Source organism: Mobula hypostoma, chromosome 16 (assembly GCF_963921235.1).
Source record: "Mobula hypostoma chromosome 16, sMobHyp1.1, whole genome shotgun sequence".
Lineage (NCBI taxonomy): Eukaryota > Metazoa > Chordata > Chondrichthyes > Myliobatiformes > Myliobatidae > Mobula > Mobula hypostoma.
In genome coordinates this window covers 60,886,376-60,905,463 of record NC_086112.1, presented here as the reverse complement: position 1 = coordinate 60,905,463, position 19,088 = coordinate 60,886,376, and the positions used below count along the sequence as shown (strand labels likewise).

At 40.6% G+C, this 19,088-nt stretch overlaps 1 long non-coding RNA gene across 1 annotated transcript in view; it reads left to right on the top strand.

Moving 5' to 3' along the window:
- Positions 1–18,702, top strand: part of LOC134357591 (uncharacterized) — an 88,207-nt gene extending 69,505 nt beyond the window's left edge. The window contains exon 3 of the long non-coding RNA XR_010020665.1: positions 17,974–18,702. This is a non-coding gene — a long non-coding RNA (uncharacterized LOC134357591). The remainder of the gene's footprint in view (positions 1–17,973) is intronic.
- Positions 18,703–19,088: the final 386 nt, after the last annotated feature.

Genomic DNA, 19,088 nt, shown 5'->3' with positions numbered 1-19,088 from the left:
TTCAGATTTATAGATAATTGGGCAGTTTTCCAGGGAAGGTGGGACCTGTTCCAGCAGGATGGTTTACACCTGAACTGGAGGGGGCAAATATTCTTGCAGGGAGGTTTGCTAGAGAGGCTCCAGTGGATTTAAACTAGATACAAGTGGAGAGGGGAACCAGAGTGTAGGAACAGATGTAGGGGAGAAGGAAGGAAAAGAAGATAGTAAAGATAGTGATAAACAGAGAGTAAGAGGTAGAAAATTCCTCAAATGCATTTATTTTATTTTAATGCTAGGAGCATTATAAGAAAGGTGGATGAGCTTAGAGCATGGATTGATATCTGGAAGTATGATGTGGTAGCTATTAGTGAAACATGGCTACAGAAGGGGTGCGATTGGCAACTAAATATTCGTGGAATTCATTGCATCAGGTGTGATAGAATCGGAGGGACAAGAGTGGGAGGTGTTGTATTGCTTGTCAGAGAAAATATCACAGTGGTGCTCTGCAAGGATAGATTACAGGGCTCGTCTAATTAGAGGACGCAGCACGCGCAGCTCTCCGGTAAAATGATATCGTATCTGTTAAATAGGGGCCGTGGACAATTCTGATTTGATGGAGACAGACATGAAAGCATAGAGGAACATCTGGAGAAATTTCTGAAATGCCAGTTCGCTGCCGCTGTTACTGCACAATCGAGAATCTTCCGGAGGGAAGGCCCCAAAATCCCCGGCTTTGCCTGCTGCTGGCGAGCGAGGCTGAGATCGAAGCGTTCGGATAGAGATGGTGCTCGGTACTTGGTGTCGGAGGGCTGATCGGAGGGTCAAAGTTTTTGGACGACTCAGAGTTGGACTGAGGTCGGGCATGGCAGGGAGAGTTTTCTTCCTTCTCCCGTCTGCATGAGATGTGGGACATTCGAGAGACTTTGAACTTTTTTACTATGCCATGGCCTGTTCTTCATCAAGTTATGGTATTGTTGCACTGTTGTAACTATATGTTATAATTATGTGGTTTTTGTTAGTTTTTCAGTCTTGGTCTGTCCTGTGTTTCTGTGATATCACACCAGAGGAATATTGTATCATCTCTTAATGCATGCTTTAATAAATGACAATAAAAGAGGACTGTGTGTCCTCATTATCTAATCTAATCTAATCTAGAGGCTATTTGGGTGGAATTGAGGAATGGGAAAGATGTAGTAATACTTATAGGGGTGTATTATAGACCACCTAATGGGGAGCGAGAATTGGAGGAGCAAATTTGTAAAGAGATAGCAGATATTTGTAGTATGCACAGGGTTGTGATTGTGGGAGATTTTAATTTTCCACACATAGACTGGGAAGCGCATACTGTAAAAGGGCTGGATGGTTTGGAGTTTGTAAAATGTGTGCAGGATAGCTTTTTGCGGCAATACATAGAGGTACCAACTAGAGAAGGGGCAGTGTTCGATCTCCTGTTGGGGAATTAGATAGGTCAGGTGATGGAGGTATGTGTTGGGGAGCACTTCGGGTCCAGTGATCACAATGCCATTAGTTTCAATATAATTATGGAAAAGGATAGGTCTGGATCCAGGGTAGAGATTTTTTATTGGACAGAGGCTAACTTTAAGGAGATGCGAAAGGATTTAGAAGGAGTAGATCGGGACAATTTGTTTTATGGGAAGGGGATGTAATACAGAAATGGAGGTCATTTAAAGGTGAAATTTTGAGGGTACAGAATCTTTGTTCCTGTTAAGTTGAAAGAAAAGATTAAAAGTTTGAGAGAGCCATGGTTTTCAAGGGATATTGGAAACTTGGTTCGGAAAAAGAGAGATATCTACAATAAATATAGGCAGTATGGAGTAAATGAGGTGCTCGAGGAATATAAAGAATGGAAAAAGAATCTTAAGAATGAAATTAGAAAAGCTAAGAGAAGATATGAGGTTGCCTTGGCAAGTAAGGTGAAAATAAATCCAAAGGGTTTCTACAGTTATATTAACAGCAAAAGGATAGTGAGTGATAAGATTGGTTCCTTAGAGAATCAGAGTGCACAGCTAAATGTGGAGCCAAAAGAGATGGGAGAGATTTTGAACAATTTCTTTTCATCGGTATTCACTAAGGAGAAGGATATTGAATTGTGTAAGGTAAAGGAAACAGGTAGGGAAGTTATGGAAACTATGATGATTAAAGAAGAGGACGTATTGGTGCTTTTAAGGAATCTAAAAGTGGATAAGTCCCCAGGTCCTGACAGGATATTCCTTAGGACCTTGAGGGAAGTTGGTGTAGAAATAGCAGGGGCTCTGACAGAAATATTTCAAATATCATTAAAAACAGGGATGGTGCCGGAGGATTGGTATATTGCTCATGTTGTTCCATTGATTAAAAAGGGTTCTAAGAGTAAACCTAGCAATTATCGGCCTGTGAGTTTGACGTCAGTGGTGGGTAAATTGATGGAAATTATTCTTAGAGATGGTATATATAATTATCTGGATAGACAGGATCTGATTAGGATCAGTCAACATGGATTTGTGCGTGGAAGGTCATGTTTGACAAATCTTATTGAATTTTTTGAAGAAGTTACCAGAAAAGTTGACAAGGGTAAAGCAGTGGATGTTGTCTATATGGACTTCAGTAAGGCCTTTGACAAAGTCCCACACGGAAGGTTACTTAGGAAGGTTCAATCATTAGGTATTAATATTGAAGTAGTAAAATGGATTCAGCAGTGGTTGGATGGGAGATGCCAGAGAGCAGTGATGCATAGTTCCCTGAAGGTGGAATCTCATGTGAATAGGGTAGTGAAGAAAGCTTTTGGTATGCTGGCCTTTATAAATCAGAGCACTGAGTATAGGAGTTGGGATGTAATGTTAAAATTGTACAAGGCATTGGTAAGGCCAAATTTGGAGTATTGTGTACAGTTCTGGTCACCAAATTATAGGAAAGATGTCAACAAAATAGAGAGAGTACAGAGAAGATTCACCAGAATGTTACCTCGGTTCCAGCACCTAAGTTACAGAGAAAGGTTGAACAAGTTGAGTCTTTATTCCTTGGAGCATAAAAGGTTGAGGGGGGATTTGATAGAGCTATTTAAAATTATCAGGGGGATAGACAGAGTTGATGTGAATAGGCCTTTTCCATTGAGAGTGGGGGAGATTCAAACAAGAGGACATGAGTTGAGAGTTAGGGGGCAAAAGTTTAGGGGTAACATGAGGGGGAACTTCTTTACTCACAGAGTGGTCACTATGTGGAACGAGCTTCCAGCAGAAGTGGTAGAGGCAGGTTCGATATTGTCATTTAATGTTAAATTGGACAGCTATATGGACAGGAAAGGAATGGAGGGTTAAGGGTTGAGTGCAAGTCAGTTGGACTAGGTGAGAGTAAGCGTTCAGCATGGACTGGAAGGGCCTGTTTCTGGCCTGTTTCCGTGCTGTAATTGTTATATGTTATATGTTATATGGTTATATAAAGTTACTGACCCCTTCCTGTTTCTAACTTCCACCCACAGAGACTCCATAGAGAATCTCTCCATGTCTTCCTCCTTTTCTGCGGCCGTGACACTATCTCTGATCAACAGTGCCATGCCCCCACCTCTTTTGCCTCCCTCTCTGTCCTTGCTGAAACATCTAAAGTCTGACATTCAAAGTAACCATTCCTGCCCCCGAACCATCCAAGTCTCTGTAATGGCTGCAACTTCATAGCTCCAAGTATTGATCCATGCTCTAAGCTCATACACTTTGTTCATAATACTCCTTGCATTAAAATCAACACATCACAAACCATCGGTCCGAGCTCATCCCTTCTCTATCACCTGCCTATCCTCCCTCTTGCACTATCTCCAAGCTTTCTCTATTTTTCATTACATTTTTTTTCCTTTTGATTCTTCCAAATGAAGGGAAAGCAATATATTAATTGCATTTGCTATATTGCATTATTTTGATTTCCATTACCACAGTGCATTAGGGTATGTTGTTGCAATATTACAACTCTAGTGCAAGATGATTGCAAAATTTGCACTCAGCTTGTATGTTCTGCTCAGGTGTCTCCTCTTGACCTACCTTCAAACTAAGTGGTACTTGAAAAAAGTTTTGTTTACATTGTATAGCTGCATACAATCCGAAACAGTTTCACTGGTGGGTCTAGCGCAGTCATTCCCAGACATTTTTGGGTTACCGGCCACTTTGCTCCCAGAACACATCCTCGGCACCACCCTCTCCTTTTCCAGCCATTACATAAAAACTATAAAGAATTTGGATTTATGATGCATACAGAAAGAAAATAGGAACTTCAAATCGGTGAAAATAATTGCAAAGGTTATTCAAATCTATTTAAAGCTGCAAAGAAAAGTATTTCTTTATTTAATTGCAGCGCAAACAATTTTCAACAACAATTTTAGAGTGTACATTAGCTGTCCAACTGTTCACTACTTCATGGTTTTTCACATTTCAATGAGATGGATGGGCTTGGTGCATGATATCAGCTTCTCAGCATTGGGCTGAATATCACTCGGGAGTCTCAAGTTCCCACGCTCAGTAATTTGCAGTCTGCTTCATTGCTTTGAAAGAACGTGGGTGACTGCACTGAAACCACGCTCCCCAAGTATGATGTTGCAAAGGCCAAAAAAGAACATCTTGACCTTTTTCCACAGTGCAGGATAATATTCAGAGATTTCAAGACTATCAAAGTCCTGATATGATATTTTGAACCTCGGCTTCAGCTCAAAGACTCTTTGCAGCGAGATCAGTTCTTCCTCCATCCTTCCAGTTAATTCCTCATTTCAAATGTTCAGGAATGGATTTATTACCCAATCTGGAGTTTGGATTGAAAGAAGATCCTGAAATCTCTCTGACATGATTTTATGCAGCTCACCTCGGTGGGCACAGTATATTTGAAGATCATCATCTGGTATTCTTCCTTTCTCTTCCCACTCAGAGAGGCTCAGTTATTGGAAAATGTTGTGACAGCCAATGTTGCATTTAGAAAGGGTTGACATGGGCAGAATTGTGAAAAAGGTTGATTTGACTTTATAAGATTTACATCATTTTCTTGCAAGTGAAGATTGATTTCATTAAATTTTGTGAATAATTCTGACAATTAAGCAATGTCAAGCCTAATATTCTTAAGTTGATTACTGAATGAAGCATTCGAGTCTTCAAAGAATTTTATCAGTTTCAAAAAGCGCATGAAAATGTCTCAGGCAGTTTCCTTTTGAGTTCTATGTGCAACAGCAAGCGTTCAAATTGTTCTCAATACAAAGCTCTCGAAAAAGTCAAGAATTTGGAACAGGGGACTCGATTTTATTTACTGCTGTGATAACAGCATTTAATGATTTGTACAGCCAATCACTTTGGTGTTTTGCAACAAGGTATTGTCTGTGAATTGCACAGTGAATGGTAAATATGCTAGGTACAGATTTTTTCAAGAAACTAATAACCCCACGATATTGTCCTGTCATTGATGCTGCTCCATCTGTTGCACAAGCAAGAATGTTGGTGAGTGGAATGTCCTTCTCTTTGAAAAATTGCTTAACAACCCAAATTCGGTGGTGCACAAGTGGAACAGGTCAAAAGCTTAAAACTCCTCGGGATCAATATCACAAATGACCTGACTTGCTCCCACCAAACAGAGTCCACTGCCGAGGCCCACCAGTGTCTTTACTTCCTGAGAAAGCTAAAGAAATTTGGCCTGTTCCCTAAAACACTCACCATAGAAAGCATTCTTCTAGGGTGCATCACAACCTGGTATGGAAGTTGTCCTGTCCAAGACCGGAAGAATCTGCAGAAGATCGTGAACACAGACCAGCACATCACACAAACCAATCTTCCATCCTTGGACTCACTTTACATCGCATGCTGTGAGAGCAGTGCTACCAAGATAATCAAGGACACAACCCACCCAGCCAACACAATTTTCATCTCTTCCCTCCAGGAGAAGGCTCAGGAGCTTGAAGACTCGTACGGCTAGATTTGGGAACAGCTTCTTTCCAACTGTGATAAGACTGCTGAACGGATCCTGACCCGGATCTGGGCCGTACCCTCCAAATATCCGGACCTGCCTCTCGGTTTTTTTTGCACTACTTTACTTTCCCTTTTCTATTTTCTATTTGTGATTTATAATTGAAATTTGTAATATTTACTATCGATTTGTACTCCAGGGAACGTGAAGCACAGAATCAAATATCGCTGTGATGATTGTACACTCTAGTATCAATTGTTTGGCGACAATAAAGTAAAGTAAATACTAATTCCCTCCTCATATCTGCTTCTAGTCCCCGAACAACTCTTGAAGCAAGCTTTCATCTTTTATGAAGCAAACATAATCAAGAAGCAAAGATTTATTGCTTGGAAAAGTTGACTCATCCAACTGCAGAGCAAATTCTGTTGTCCTAGGTATGTTGCACGTCGTAGCTTCCACATTCTCAGATATTTCATCCTCTTCTCTCTGAACAGAGTTATCTCTTTAAATATTTAAATCACTTTAAATATTTAGGCTGGTGACTTATGCAAAACTGTACTCAGAACCTCATTTACTGCTGGCAGAATCAGTTCTTCTACAATTGTATGGGGCTTTCCAGATCTAGCAATGAACAATGAGACGTTGTATGAAGGATGCAACCCATCACTGTTTTGTTGTGAAGTGCTGGCAAATATGTTGTGAAGTATAGACTCTCTTCAGGCTTCCAGCTGTGTACAGGCAACAAGTTTAACTGACGTTTTGATGACAAACTCTGCTATCTTCATCAGGGATGATGCCTGGGCATGTCTTATTGGTGGTATTCATATCCCTATCATCTGTCCTTCCTGATTACTGGAATGATTGCCAGGATCTTGAAGAAATACCGAATTAATACCACCCACAAGCCCATAAAGAAGCTCAAATCACAGCTTCTGTGGCTCAAAGATGACCTGGGACTCAGGATGGCTGGCATTTACAGGATTCCCTATGAATATAGAGCAGTGTATATTGGCCAGATGGTATGCACAGTGGAAACCCGCATCAAGGAGCACAGGAGGTGTATCTGTTTGGGTTACCCAGAGAAATCGGTGGTGGTAGCAGAACATTGCATTCGCAATGGCCATAGGATTGACTTCGACACCACAAAACTACTGCGCTGAGCCAATTGCTTTTGGGATCACCTGGTAAAAGAAGCCATTGAAATAAATCTAGAGGAAAAGAATTTTAACAAGAACGAAGGTCTTGTTCTAAGAACTGGAATTCAATTGTAAACAAGGTGGGACGGCAGAAACCTGATTGGATGAGGACTAACATATCAGGTGGGACAGATGATGGGAGTTTAAACACCACCAGACCAGACATCCCAGGCATCAACCCTGATGAAGAAGCCAGAGCTTGTCATGGAATCATTGGTGAAAGTCGATACTACCTGTACCCGGCTGGAAGTGCATGTTCGCCGGGAAAGCACTAGATCCTTTTTCAAGGTGTGAAGTGTTTTTCCGTTTCTTAAAGTTTTGACAAAGTGACTGAAAATAAACCAAGTTCTTGTTTGCTTTATCAAAGTGTATTCTCTTCAAATGTTCAAGGAGCCTGGATAGTTTCATTGCATCATTTAAAAAAACTTCTTCACACACCAGACACACTAGCTGCTGTTGGATGCTTGGTACTGGTATAAATCCATATTTCAGATACTCTACACTTCTGTTTTGTTTGGACCACTTTTGCCATTTTGTTATGAATTAATGACCGCAGTCAATCACCTGTTGTTTAAGTCCAACCTCAAGTGCTGCGGTTAATAAACGGGAAAGTAATGACTTCATCATAGCTCTGATGAAACCTGACTCTCTCCCTGTAGGTTCATAAAGAAGGTCAACAATATCTTGATTGGGCTGTGGGCCAGAGAAATGCGGTCAAGACCATTCAAAAGGGCAGATTCTGAACTGTATTCCATTGAACACCATACCCTAACTCATAGGAGTGTGTCACTCCTTGAATAGTGGATGGGAATTGTACTAGCTAACAGCATATTACAGTAGTAAATGGCAATAATGTGTCCAGAAATAACAAAACTTCATTTCTCATGATATCCCCAAATACAGAAGTGACATTTCTTTTCAACAACCATAGCACGCTTTCAGCAAAGTCTAAGATAACAGTGCATCAGCAGGAGATGAGGTGATTACATGATCATTGTAATTAATTATGTCACTGAGAATCAAATACTTATAATAAGTAATTCATTTCTTAAACTAAGCCTATAATCCCTCAGCTGTTCATTTGCTACCAAGTGGCCACCCACGACCCTCTTTACCTTTATTACTTCCATAGAAACTTCCACTGCCCCCGGGTAGGGGGAAGGAGGGCATATCACTTACCCTGGGAACCATTGGTTGGTCTACAGTTACACAAGGTTTGTCCAAGTAGGGTTGGCAGATTTCTTTGCTGAAATGACATTAGTGAACCAAGTGTCTTGGTCACCAACACTAATATTTTCTTTTATTTGGAATTGTACTGTTATAGAGGGATTTAGTCCAGCTACGGTTGGAGGAGGTGTGTCCAGCAACATCTCCTTTCAGATTGCATGGATCAGTAGGAGCAGGAGCTGGGCTCAATGGGGAACATAAAGGTGGCAGAGGGTGTTATAGACTGGACTATCATCTCATCCAAATTCAACCAGAGAGAAGGGTGACCACCAGGAGAGGGAGGCACGTGGCTCTTCCTTCTTAACACATTTATTATTTTGGTTACTGTTAGGGGGTTTGGCCTCTCAGGGGAAATCAACAGCAACAGCTGGATCAAAGGCACGATGCTTCAGTGGGAAGGGACGAAGTGTTAGTGCATTCAATTAACTTTATAGACAGGGGCACAGATGGGTTTCTCTGTTGCAATGAGCAAGACTCAAGGGTGTCTTAGAGTAGGGACAGGATGTTTGAAACAGTGAAGGTAAGCATCCAGATGTCATAGTCCGGTATAAATGACATAGGCAGGAAGAGAGATAAGGACCTTCAAATGGAATTCAGGGAGTAAGGCAGGACCAATAGGGTCGTAATCTCAAGATTACTCATGTGCTATGTACTTCAAGGTGGGACCTGTACAGGCATGGTGGTTTACTTGAAGTGGCATGAATATCCTCAAAGGACGATTTGCTAGTACTGCTTGGGAATGCTCAAATGAATGTGGGGAGTGTGAACCGGAGCAGTACGTCGGTGGGTGGAAGGATTAAGGAGAGGATAATGATTTCTTCAAGTAAGTCTAATAGAAAGGATAGGCAGGGCCATGCTAATGAACACAGAGGGACTGAAGGTCTGGTGTGTATGTATTTCAGCACAAGGTACGTAATGAGTAAGTCAAATGAGTTTAGAGCCTGGATTAGTACATTAGTACATAGTATAGTGTTCTAGCAATTACAGAAACTTGGTTGAGAGTGGAGATGGACTGGCAACCAATGTTCCAGGGTTTAGTTGTTTCAGATATTGATAGTATAGAATGGAAAAGAGTTGGGGAGGTGCATTACTGAGAATGAGAGAGTGTCATAGCTGCTCTTAGAAAGGTAATCTTAGAGGGCTCATCAGTGAGACGATGTGGGTAATGCTCTTGAAAGGTGAAAAGTATTTATACGATTAAATAATAGGGTTTCCAATAGCCAACATGATTTAGGAGAACAGCAAATCATGGAAAGTTGTAGAAACCACAGGGTAGTTACACTGAATGATTTTAACCCCAAACATTGACAGCAACTTCTTTAGTGTCAGGAGCTTAGCAAAGGAATAATTTATTTTGTGCATACAGAAGGGATTCTTGAAGCTTGATGGAGATAAACTGCTATGTTTCATACCTCCAAAACATAAAACGAACTAATTGGAAGAGTAACAAGGGAGTGCAAAGTGAGGGTCTAATTTTGTGTTTAATTTAAACAAAGAATATACGTATCATATGGTATTGTATGCAATACACATATTTTTACATATAACCTGCAATGAATTATTTAAACAAATAGAGAATGCTTACTCAAACAATATATTTACAATAGTACTCAAATACTACTGAAATATTAAGTACACAACACTCCTCCCTGCTTAACTATAAACTCCAACTCAATAGAGAGTGCATCTCAACTATATACACAGTATGCTATATAATACAACTACTATATACAGACATTCACAGCATAGTAAATTTAACTTGTCCCATTCAGGCCTAACAATTTAATCACTGTGGAGGATTTCTTACTCTTGTGGGACATGACCTTTCCTGATAAGACAAGGGAAATCACCCCACTTGGCAGGTGAGATTTGTGGATGTGAAACAATCTCGGGTTCTGGGACCTCCTCCGGAGTGGTTGTCGGAGTTGACTCTGGGACTGCAGGAGGTGGTTTTGACAGCTCTGGACACCTTTCACCTCCTTCCCAAGGCCTTTCTCTCTGGATCTACTTTGATACTTACTTCTCTCTTAGTCCCAGATTCTATCCCTCTCTTTATCCAGCTCTTCTCCAATCTCACATTCCTCTGTCGTTCATGCATTTATCTTTCTCGCGCACATTCTTTCTCTTTGTCTCTTCTCTCATTTTCAACTTCTTGTCTTTCTTCTTCATAATATATGCATCTTGATCTTGGGAAGATGCACTTAGTTCACTGGAGTATTCTCTTATTAATCCTTTGATCTCTTCCTTTATGATTTGAACTCACCTAATGGTTTCCTTATCCACAACGTCATCTATTGAATCTTTTGCTTTCATATCTCCATTGACTGCTTTCTTTTTGTCCTTCCATTCATCCAGCTTGGCTTTGGTATTTGCATCTACTTTTATAAGCGGCTTTTTATTGCCCACTTGAAGTTCATAAAATAATCTTAGTGCAGGCAGAAAAATTTCTGGTCTTTATACTCAAAAGCTGAATGCTTGCAACTTTCCAAGAGTTCGTTGAACTCTCTTCCAGCTTAAATCCAAGCCATATTTCACAAGTAACTGTCTGATTAACATATCAGTAGTTTTCTCAGACATGTTGTCGACAGAAACTGTTGTAGTTAGACAATTGTTTTTGTCATTTCCGCAATTCGTATGAACAGCCTGGTCCGTCCTTGTCCAACATGCTTTCCAATCAGAGGCACAAAAGTTGACACTAACAACTGTTTGCCCTCTGTTGGGCAATGGTTCATGGTGTACAGCATGGAGACAGTTGTGGCGTCATCCACTACCTTTCTTAATTCGTCTTCAGTTGACTCTATTGCAAGGGAGGTGGCATGCAAAGGAAGTTGCACTGATGATGTTGCCTAGCTGGGTAATGAAATGTCTGCAAGCTAACAAACCACTCGACAACAATTACAATGTAAATCTTAATACAATATGGCTTACGCCAGAAGTGAACGGTAAATCAATTAAAATGGAATTAGACACTGGCTCGGCTATTTCATTCCACAAAATGAGCTTGAATGGCATTTCAAAGATACTAAACTGAAGTCTGCGAATACCCAGCTAAGAGTTTATACTGGAGAAAAGATGACTCCTGTGGGAATAACATTTGTACCAGTGAAATACAACAACCAACAAGCCATATTGGGCTTGCATGTGGTAAACACAGGAGGATGTGAGTGACTGAGACAACTACAGCTTGATTGGAAATCCATCCACCATTTACATGCCAAAGCCCTTGCAACATTGTAAATTGTAAGGCTACTCAATCCCGTGTCACTCTCATCATAATCAGGATTTTCATCAACATTGTGCAGATCAGCGCTATTTTTGAAATTGCAACTTGACTTTTTATTTTTTCCTCTTCCCCATATAGTGCATTTATATTTGTCTGCACAACATGCTTTTTGTATGTGTTCTAGTTTGTTGTATTTTCTGCAAGTTTTCACCTTTAAATCTGCATTGGTCTAGTCTATGTGAGGCCCTGCCACAATGGTAATACAATTTCTTTGGCTAGGCCAGTTTCAATTTCAACAATGCAATTTTGATCACACTCACTTCTATTCCTGACTGCAACTTAATTGAGTCTCTGTCTGCTGTTTCCATTAATACAACGATTTCAACCGCTCTTTTAACTGTATGTTGTGCTTTGGTTAGGAGCTGTTTTTGAATGCTTTCTTGTAAGGTTCCACAAACTAATTGGTCACTCAATATATATTAAGACCATCACTGCATAGACAATGCACAGAAAACTTCTTCAATTCAGGCACACAAGCTGAAATGAACATCACTTTTTTTGATTCCTCTTATGAAACCTAAAACATTCTGCAATCAGCAATGGTTTTGGTTCTAAGAATTGCAGCCTTACTTCACAATTCATTTTGGCTGGTTTGTTTGGAGCAGTCAAACATCTAAGCAACATCTAAGCAAACTGTATGTCTTTAAATCCAATCAACTTAGCAAACTTTGCACTGGCTTTTCATTGGCTGTTTCATTTATTTCAAAATACTGCTCAATCTGCTCAGTATACATGAGCCAGTTATCTGTTGTGCAATGGAACACATCTAACTTACCGAAGTTTCTGCTTTTTTGCAAATTTATTATTATTATCATCATCTGGTATTCACTGCTTATGAACTCATGAATTCTTCAGTTTTCTGCCTTTTTTAAACTTGATTGCCTTTTCTTTTGTGAAGAAAACATGCTACCCACGGAAAGAAAAAAAAATGCTGTGCTTCAACAGGTATGTAGTCATTTTGAGTTCATTTTAAAAATACCTCATCACCACTGTTATGCTTTGTAACTCTAATACATAACAACAAATTAGTAGAAAGATAATGGAGTTTGAAATGAGAGTCTAGCTTCATGTTTACTTGAAGCGAGACATGCACATATCATATGGTAGCAATTCATGTATTTTTACGTATATCCCAATGTGAATTATTTAAACAAATAAAGAATGCATACCCAAGCAATGTACTTACAATATACTCAAATATTACTGAAATGTTAAATACACAAGATAAACCACCTAAGGAAAGGGACTTACTATGCTTTGGAGTGGGAAATGAGCTTGGTAGGGTATTTGAAGATGCAGTGCGAAAGCATTTTGGGAACATAGTCATAGTCATACTTTATTGATCCCGGGGGAAATTGGTTTTCGTTACAGTTGCACCATAAATAATAAATAGTAATAAAACTATAAATAGTTAAATAGTAATATGTAAATTATGCCAGTAAAATTATGAAGTAAGTCCAGGACCTGCCTATTGGCTCAGGGTGTCTGACCCTCCAAGGGAGGAGTTGTAAAGTTTGATGGCCACAGGCAAGAATGACTTCTATGACGCTCAGTGTTGCATCTCGGTGGAATGAGTCTCTGGCTGAATGTACTCCTGTGCCCACCCAGTACATTATGTAGTGGATGGGAGACATTGACCAAGATGGCATGCAACTTAGACACCATCCTCTTTTCAGACACCACCGTCAGAGAGCCCAGTTCCATCCCCACAACATCACTGGCCTTACGAATGAGTTTGTTGATTCTGTTGGTGTCTGCTACCCTCAGCCTGCTGCCCCAGCACACAACAGCAAACATGATAGCACTGGCCACCACAGACTCGTAGAACATCCTCTGCATCGTCCGGCAGATGTTAAAGGACCTCAGTCTCCTCAGGAAATAGAGATGACTCTGACCCTTCTTGTAGACAGCCTCAATGTTCTTTGACCAGTCCAGTTTATTGTCAATTCATATCTCCAGGTATTTGTAGTCCTCCACCATGTCCACACTGACCCCCTGGATGGAAATAGGGGTCACCAGTACCTTAGCTCTCCTCAGGTCTACCAACAGCTCCTTAGTCTTTTTCACATTAAGCTGCAGATAATTCTGCTCACACCATGTGACAAAGTTTCCTACCGTAGCCCTGCACTCAGCCTCATCTCCCTTGCTGATGCATCCAACTATGGCAGAGTCATCCGAAAACTTCTGAAGATGACAAGACTCTGTGCAGTAGTTGAAGTCCGAGGTGTAAATGGTGAGAAAGGGAGATAAGACAGTCCCCTGTGGAGCCCCAGTGCTGCTGATCACTCTGTCGGACACACAGTGTTGCAAGCACACGTATTGTGGTCTGCCAGTCAGGTAATCAAGAATCCATGACACCAGGGAAGCATCCACCTGCATCGCTGTCAGCTTCTCCCCCAGCAGAGCAGGGCGGATGGTGTTGAATGCACTGGAGAAGTCAAAAAACATGACCCTCACAGTGCTCACTGGCTTGTCCAGGTGGGCGTAGACACGGTTCAGCAGGTAGACGATGGCATCCTCAACTCCTAGTTGGGGCTGGTAGGCGAACTGGAGGGGATCTAAGGGTGGCCTGACCATAGGCTGGAGCAGCTCCAGAACAAGTCTCTCCAGGGTCTTTATGATGTGGGAGGTCAATGCCACCAGTCTGTAGTCATTATAATTCCATCACTTTCAAGACGGTTACAGATAAGAATAAAACTATTCCATGAGTGAAAGTGATAAATTGGGGAAAGGCTAATTTAAAAAGTACTAGGCAGAAAATGAAGAAATTAGATTGAAAAGCTGTTTGAGGATGAATCTATCAGACATGCAGGGACCTTTTAAGAGACAGAGATTAGTTTATGGCCATGTTCATGTGAAAACAAAGGACAAGGATAGCAAAGATCAGAAACCTTGTTGTCAAGAAGTATTGTAAATTTAATAAAAAGAGAAAGGAAGCATATATAAGTTTTAAGAAGCTGTAATTGAACTAGAACCTAGAAGAATATAAAGGAAACTAGAAAGGATTTTAAAAGGTATTCAGGAAGGCTAAATGTGGTCATGAATTGTCCATAGCAAGTAGGATTAACCCAAGGGATTTTATGCATGAATTGAAATTAAGAGATAAGCTAGGGAAAGGTAGGTCTGCTCCAGAGCAAGGGAGGAACTCTATGCTTGGAGCCAGATGAAGTGGATGAGGTCCTAAAAAGTACTTTGTATTACAGATGCAGAATATTACTGAGAAGGACACAGGCGATGGTGGGATCAGGGAAGTATATATTGATATTCCAAACTATGTTAGTATTAAGAATGAGACAGAGTTGGGTCTCCTGAAAAATATTAAGGCAGAAAGATTGTTAGATCTTGATGGAATCAATGACAGGCTACAGAGAGAGGTAAGGGAAAAGTCTGTAGGGACTTAACAGAGATCTTTAGTCACAGATGAGGTCCAAGAAGCCTAGAGAGCAGCCAATGTTGTTTGCTTGTTTAAGAAGAACAACAGGGACAAATCAGGAAATTATAGAACAGTGAGCCTTACATTAGTGATAAGGAAATTATTGGGGAAGGTTTTTAGAAATAGGAATTACTCACCTTTGGAAAAGCATGGACTTAATGGAGAAAGGCAGCTTGACTTTGAGTGAGGAAGTTTCTGTCTCGCAAATTTGATTGAGCTGATATAATTGATGAGGACAGGGCAGTAGATATTGTCCAATTGGACTTCTGCATAGTACTGTAGATGCTGTATTAACAGCGACCAGAAAACTTTAGTGATTAACATCTGGACTGAGTTTTCAGAGGTGGTCTTTACTAGTATTCTGTTCGACAAGGAATGGTTCTTTGCACATCATATGCATATGCATATGCAGGGTAATTCTCACAGGTGTTAAAATCTCTAAGGAAGAGTCTTGTCAAAGTTAAATATAGGAAGAAGCTAACATCATTATCCTAGCTTTGGAAATTGCATTTGGGATTAAGTTAAGATCCATAGTTTGGAAGGAGTCATCAATTGCTTCCTAATTTATGCTGCTAAATATCAAATGATCTAGTCTCTTTGATCTACCACTAATGGAATGGTGTATTCTTCCATTAATTAATGCTCCTGTCTGGTAACCTGGAGCCTTAACAAGAACAGATTTACAATCAACCCAAGAGAAGTGAATCACTCATGTAGAACTGAGAGTTCTCATCAGGAGAAAGTGAGTCTTGAAATTGGATCTATTTGCACATATTAGTACTGGTAGGCTGGTCCAGAAGTTTAAGATGTATGGGATCCATAATGACTTGGCTGTTTTGATTCTGAATTCACTTGGCAATAGAAGACAGAGGGTGGTGGAGGATGGGAATTATTCTGGCTGGAGGTCCGTGGTTAGAAAATTGCAGATACAGTTTAATCCAGCTGAATGTGAGGTGCTACACATTGGGAGATCAAATGCAATGTAGGCTATTAATGGCAAAACATTTAACAGTGTTGATATACAGAAGGATCTTGGGGTCCAAGTCCCTCCCTGAGAGTAACAACACCTACCTCCCTCAGTGTTCACAGGCTTGTGTGTATACTAATCTAAGTAAGCGTTCAGTGTTAGGTATACAAAGTAACTAGGAAGACTGCTTATATGTCAGATTTCATTGTAAGGTGATATGAGTACAGGAGAAAGTATGTCTCAATGCAGTTGTAAAGGACCTTACATGGCCAAGTGGTTAAGGCACTGAACTAGCGACCTAAAGGTCGCGAGTTCGAACCCCAGCTGAGGCAATGCGTTGTGTCCTTGAGCAAGGCACTTAATCACACACTGCTCTTCGACAACACTGGTGACAAGCTGTATGGGTCCTAATGCCCTTCCCTTGGATAACATTGGTGTCGTGAAGAGGGGAGACTTGCAGCATGGGCAACTGTTGGTCTTCCATACAACCTTGCTCAGGCCTGCGCCCTGGAGAGTGAAGACTTTCCAGGCGCAGATCCATGATCTTGCAAGACTAACGGATGCCTTTACTTACTTTACTTAGACCCTACCTGGACTTTGGTGTGCCTTGGTTGCAGTTTGCCTTCTCCAAATCCATCACTCTTCAGATAATGGAATCTACATTCCTGATGGACCTTTCAACAATGCGTGCTCTTTGTGCAAATCAGTTCTCAGTTGCATGCTAAAATCACTGATCTTTTTATCGCCCTACGCCATGTGGTGACCTGAGACACCGAGTAATGGTGTTAATCAAACCAGGTCATCAAGTGGGTTAATATCTTCCAGAGAACATCTTCAAGGCAGTCCTAACAGCAAAATAATTCCATGGTAAAACTTCTGACTAATGATACAAGCAGGAGAATAGTGGTCACTAAACAACCACCAAGCCAGAGCAGCAGGGTAGCACCAAGAGCACAATCGTAACGGAAAAATATAAATGGTCTTGCAGGACGAAAATCCCCTCTCCCCTCTCCATTCTTTGTGCTAAACTGGTGACATGCACATCGAACTCTGAAATTGATTCTGAAATTCAGTTCCATTGAAACCAATGAAGTCTCAGGAGCAAGGCAAATGCCCTTGTTACAGTGCTTTCAATTTCTACATTGTTACCAATATAGGGAAAATCATTTCTAAAATAACAAGCACCATCACTGCATCCATGACAAGCAGGATTTCCCAGTGGCCAAACATTTTAATTCCAATCCCATTTCACATTCTTACATGGCAGTTTACCACTTCCTCTACTGCCAAGATGAGGCCACTGCCAGATTAGAAGAGCAGCACCTCATATTCCGCCTGGGTAACCTCCAACCTAGTGGTATAAACATTGATTTCTCTAACATCTGGTAATTTCTCCTCCTCGCCACTTCTCTCTTCTTCCATTCCCCTTTCCGGCTCCCCTATCATCTCTTCTCTTCTCCTTACCTGCCTATCACCTCCCTCCATTGCCCCTCCCCTTTCCCAATGACCACTCTCTTCTCTTGTCAGATTCTTTCTTCTTCAGCACTTTACCTTTTCCACCTCCCAGATTCTCATTTCGTAACCCCCTCCCCCGCCTACCTACCTTCCCCTTCACTTGGCTTCACCTATCACCCTCTTTCACCTCCCCCCATCTTCTTACTTTGGCTTCTTCCTCCTTCCTTTCCAGTACAGAGGAAGGGTCTCGGCCCCAAACATCAACTCCTTTTTTTCCTTATTGTTGATTCTGCCTGACATGTTGAGTTCGGTATTTTGTGTGTTTTATTCTAAAATTTGGACCATTCTTCTCATTAAAGAACATACTGTGAAACTGAACTTGTTCACGCTTTCACTTTTGAAACTGATTTGAACTTCCTCGGGTCAGGATTGATTAGGGAAAAGTGTTTTTGGTAGAGCATTGTGACTTTAAGAAACAGCACTAACATCAATGCATGTATTTTTCTCATAGAATATAGAACAAAATCTGCCCCTCGTCCTTCAAAATAAAGCAGCTGCGATCCCTGTCTGTCCAAAAAAAGTGGCATCTGAGAAACAGCAAATGTATCTTGTCAGGATAGCATGAACAGAGATATGACATTGCCCAAGGCTCCTCTGGATAAAGGACCCAGCTACTTATGGTATTGCTTCTTATATTATGTGTTCAAATTTGCACTAAATGGCAGTGAATCTTTCCCACTTTCAATCGCACTCTCTGCAGTGTTCTGTAGTTTATAGTCGCATGAGGGGAAAAATAAGATTTCAAACACTAATCTCTGAGACAGGACATTCTGTTTGAAGATTGAAAATGACCTCTGATTTCAAATCAATTTCTTCAGATAGTTTTTAGTTTTACTTTGAATCCAAAAATTCTATTCCTTTTTAAAATATTGAACAAAATATGAGTTGCCAGAGATTTGAAGTAAGGCAGAAATTGCTGGGAAAATTCAGCAGATTATTCAGCATCCATGAAAAAAGAAATGGCTGGAATACTGTTTTGAGAGCTGGGAAAGAATGTGTTAAGGAGTCAGTGGCAGTTCTATGCCCTGTCAGTGTGTTGCAGATTTCCCTGGCTACACCCAGGAGTGCCTCAGTAAAGAACAGAAAGGCCTTTGGACATGGCTGTAACAAAACCTTTTCTATGCTCATGAACATACCATTGAGTTCAAGGTTCTTCTATAACGAGTTGAGAGGTTTTATATCTGGCCCATTAGCTTTAAACGTTAACAGTCTGCTTTTAATTTTAATTAATATAACTGTTTAATTATACTTTGTATGATAGTGTATTTATATTTTATGTTTTATTAAAGATCTTTATAATCTAAGGATTATGCTATACAGTATATTGTCATTACTGATGAATACCTCCATATTGAAAGAATGTGTAGAATTAAAGATAATAACCATTGAATTATAAACTGTTAACTGGCCCTCAGGGTATTTTAAAGGTGAACCTTAGTTTCTGTCACTCCCGCATTGCTCATTAGACTTTGAGAGTGAACCAGCTACAAAAGTTAAATGCAACATTAAGAATAATGAGAGCGGGCTTTGTAAGGTGTCAGGCAGAATCCAATGAGATCTAACCCA